Here is a 4,492-nt window from a genome sequence, read left to right on the forward strand (position 1 = left end):
CGCCCGCACACCTTATCTTCAGATCCCTCATTTCGGCGCTGGCGGCAGGTGACAAGCTGTTGCACCTGGCCCCTGTGACATGTCACGTTGGGGAGAGGAGCTGACAAAGGGCCCTTGTCACTATGGGGCTTATCTCGGTGCCGCAGGGCAGGCAGGCAGGAAGCACCTCTCTGTTACATAAAATACTGGCTTTGGACCCGCACGCTGACCCCGCGGCCCTGCCAAAGACAATGCCTGTAACCAGGGAGCACCTGGCTGCTGTACAAAGCCACGAATGTGAAGGGGACTGGGGGACGGCTGCAAACAGGGCAGAGAGCTGAGCCACCAGGCTGGACGGCTGCTGTTGCCCCCACACCTTATGGGGCTGCTCGGCATCCCTCTCCTCGGCTGCCGCCGATGGGGCGGCAAGGGGGTGAAGCAGCTACTGCAGCCACGTCTGCCAGGACCACAAACCCTCCTCTTGGATATTGAAGGGACCTGGGGCCATCGCTCAGAGGCATATGGCGCACTCCAGGAGATGGCCAGGAGCAGGCTGCGACTCCCAGCACACTGTCGCGCCAGCAAGACACTACCACAAGGCAGCCAGCAGCTCCCTGCGAGGTCTGCCCAGCCAGGAGATGGCCCGCCACATCCCTGGGAGCCTGCACTGTAGGCACAGGGGCCAAACCTCTCACTGTGGCCAGGGAGAGACACCCCCCATGCTCTTCCACACCAAGCATACTATGTGGCATGGCCCAGCAGCGCACAACAATCAATAGAAACCTACTTTCATGGAAAAATCAGGTCAATTTTTGGCTTTCAGGTTGCAGAGATTGCACAAGCTCCAACAGTGATGCAACTGCTCATATGGCTGAGCTTTCTGGGAGGTAGAGCAGCGATGGGGCTGCCCCTGCCCACAGGCAGCCCCAGCGTGGGGGGAGCAGGGGGGCACAGCAGGACCGCGGGCAGCAGTGCCACTCCCCAGAGCCACCACGCTGCGGGTGAAAGCAGAACAGTGAGTGGGGAACCAGCAGAGGAAGGGCAGAGGGGCCTTACAAACAGGAGAGAAATCCAAATAACGGGCAAAAACGGCAGGCAGAGGACATCCCGGGGGACCAAATCAATAATGAAATGTTTACCTGGAACACAGCAACCAGGACCGCGGGCAGCAGTGCCACTCCCCAGAGCCACCACGCTGCGGGTGAAAGCAGAACAGTGAGTGGGGAACCAGCAGAGGAAGGGCAGAGGGGCCTTACAAACAGGAGAGAAATCCAAATAACGGGCAAAAACGGCAGGCAGAGGACATCCCGGGGGACCAAATCAATAATGAAATGTTTACCTGGAACACAGCAACCCGCTCTGCCCCCCATGCCTGTGCTGGTGCAGGGTGAGCCCGCAGCCCCTCTGCTGCGCTGCAGACGCGTTTCCCCAGCCCCCCACCCTGCACCCTCTCCCAAAGCTCAGGCCGCAGTCCCCGTTCCCTGGAGTCCCTCCGAACCATCTCCTCCCCTGCCCTCCCCTCACCTGCTACCGGCAGGCTCCTGGAAGGCCCCGGTGCCCCCGGGGCTGGGACTGCCGTGGCCCAGTGGGGAGCTGCGCTGCGCAGGGTCCCGCTGGCTCGGGAGGCTCTATTCATAGCCATGCTCCCAGACACAACATCTCACTGTGGTCACACGCAGGGGACTCAAGGCCCAGCCCGAACACCCTGACCTTGCCCTGCGGTACAGCTGCAGACACAAACAGCAGCGGCTCAGGGTGGTTCTGTAACTTTATCTGCCTCTGACTGTGTCAGCAGCAGCCGTAATGCTGCCAAGGTATCGACCCACAGCCTGCCACAGCACTGCCCCTGCCGTGGGCTGCGGTGCGTCGCACCCCGCCATCGCCTGTCCCCCTACAACTGCAGCTCTGCAGGTGTGGGGGCATCCTTGCCCGGCCTGAGCATTGTAAGGTGCCTGTGGCACTCAGGGGCTCCACACAAGTGACATGCATGGGAACACAAGTACACGCATGCAGAAAACACCAGGGAGGGGAGATCACTTGTGGCCCTTCAGCAAGAGCCCTGCTCGCCCGTGGGCTGGGGAGGGGAGTGCTTACAGATCCAGACACACAAATCTAGCCCGAAGCCCGCCAGGCGCAGATTTTCACCAGCAAGCTGGCAAAGCACTGAGGAGCAAGACTGGCCCATGCCCGGTGCTGGCTGTGCTCTGGGCCCGCTCCCGCCAGTGGCTGACAGCCTCACACGGCCTCACACCACCCCAGGAACAGGGGGCTCAGCCCCGCGAGTCACCCCCCAGCCCTGCTGCGTATTGCCAAGCTGCTGTGGGGCCGACACGTCAGCAGCCACTGTGCTGGGGAGAGGGGGATGGGGGGCTGGGGCTGCCCTCAGCCACATCAGCTCTTGGCAGCCTGTCTGCCATGTCCCCAGGGGATCTGGCAAGGGAAGGTACAGAACCATGACACCCCTGCGCACCCCATGCCATGATGGGCGCTGCAGGGCCCTGCACAGGGAGACCTCTCGTGCCTTCGCCTGCAGGAATGGGTTCCTCCCGTGGCTCCTGACACACCAGCTCGGGCAATGCTGGCATTTGGTTTCTCCAGCTCGGCTGTGCCTCTCGAGGGGACACAGGGCAGAGAAGACACATCACAGGCTAAGGATTGCTTCTTGCCCCAGTCTCCAATGCCTGCGGTCACAGAACCGAGCCAGGCTGTGAAAGCATTTCCCTGTTTGCTGAGGTCTTTAGTTTTGCTTCACCTGAACAGGACATTATGTGCTTTGTGTGCAACTCCTAAGCTTCACTTAAACTGGTGTGTCTAATTGTTTCATCGAGTTGTATGTTGAAGCGCACTCCTTGCCATGGTGGCACAGGACTCATTAGGTGGGAACACACTGTGATAACCCACAAGATTAGTATCTCATCAAATGATCAAATGCAGAGCAGGAGTTCTAATTGTCGTCTGGGTGTAAAGACCAGAAACACCCAAATGAGCTCTTGCTAATTCCTGGGCAAGGCTGGGGCAGACCATCAGTTGCTGTAGGATTATAAAGGTACAAATGCCTCAGTTGCTAAGGCAAACCACAAGGTACAGGACACCACGGGAGCCCTGCAGCACCAGGGTGCCACCATGCACCCATCCCTCCTCCCTGCCCAGCTCTGGCAGGGCTGTCCCTGCTCCTCCAGCTGCTGCAAGGACGCACTGAAGCAGGGGAACCATGGAGAGAGCCCGCAGCTCTGCCTGGGGCAAAAACGGGGTTGTCTGAGACAGTGCCTGGAGGCTGCAGGGAAAGCCTTCCTCCAGCACCACAGCAAGGACTGAGCCCAGGACGGCCATGCGCAGCCAGCCAATGCTGCCACGGGCTGGGTCCCAGCTGGGCCCCCATGCCTGGGGCCACCACCCCCTGCCTGCAGCCCAGCAGGATCACAATGATCCTGGATCCCAGCGCAGAGAGGTGCCGAGGGCCAGAGGAGAGTCCCCCATGAGAGACTCTGCCTTTGTGCAGCCTCGGGACCTCTGCAGACACCGCTGGGACCCTCCACACCAGCAGAGGTGGGCCCAGGCCAGGGGCAGTACTGCTGCCAAGAATCGGGTCTGCGCTGCACAAGACCAGATGAATGAGATCCTCCCAGCTGGGAACCAAGAACACCGAAAGGAAAAGAATTCCCTGCACTTCCCTTGGGATCGTGCTCCAGTGCTGACACACTGCTTTGGGGCTTCCTGGCTGCCACCTCTAGTGCTGGCCTTGCCTCACATGGCCTTCAGTGCACGGCCACGAGGGCAGCTGCTCCAGTGAGGGCAGGGCTGGCACCGGGCAGCACAGGGTTAAAGCGTGGCTCTGGCCCCTCTGCTTCCCAAATTCCCCTGCCGCAGGGTGCTGGCAGGTAGCCTTCCTGGAAGAGAAAACCTCTTCCTTTATTTTGAGAAGGCGGCACAGGATGGTAGACGTGGCTGCGGTGGTTTGTGACACAGTTTTGCCCAACTTCAAGAGAAGTCTTATTTTCTGTGGCTGTATGCCAGAGCAGGGGCAACTCATGCAAACCAATCACTCCCAGCTCTGCCCTCAACTCTCTTCTGCGAAACCTCACACCCCTTGGAGGCTGACGTGTGCTGATGCAGGCAGCACCTGCTTGCTTACAGAAAACCCCTGATGCCTGCCACGAAGCGGCCATGGCCCCGGCCCTTCCCGACATACATGCCACTGCCACCACCTCAACAGTGCCACTGGGAAGCCCAGGGGCTGCCCCAGCCCCACACCACAGCACGGTGGGAAAGTCCTGCTGCACCAGAAGCAGCCCTGCCTCCCAGCGCCAGACATCCCAAGGGCTGTGGTGGGACACATGGCTGTGCATGGGCCACTTGTTCTTGCTGCCCAGGAGATGGGGACCCGGGTGGCAGCACTGGGGCTTGCCAGGGCCCACTGTCTGTGGGAGAGCAAGAGGGCTGGGCCTTGGTTCTGCCAGGGGCAGTGGCCGTGGCCATGACCACCCAGCTCCACCTCTGCCCCAGCAGCAGCTGT

The 4,492-nt window shown here is 60.7% G+C and overlaps 1 protein-coding gene across 1 annotated transcript in view; it reads left to right on the forward strand.

The window, feature by feature from the left end:
- Window positions 1-4,492, forward strand: part of MFAP1 (microfibrillar-associated protein 1) — a 12,687-nt gene that overhangs the window by 3,547 nt on the left and 4,648 nt on the right. The window lies entirely within an intron of this gene.

The sequence above is a fragment of the Charadrius vociferus genome, unplaced genomic scaffold (genome assembly GCF_000708025.1).
Source record: "Charadrius vociferus isolate BGI_N301 unplaced genomic scaffold, ASM70802v2 scaffold1324, whole genome shotgun sequence".
Taxonomy (NCBI): domain Eukaryota; kingdom Metazoa; phylum Chordata; class Aves; order Charadriiformes; family Charadriidae; genus Charadrius; species Charadrius vociferus.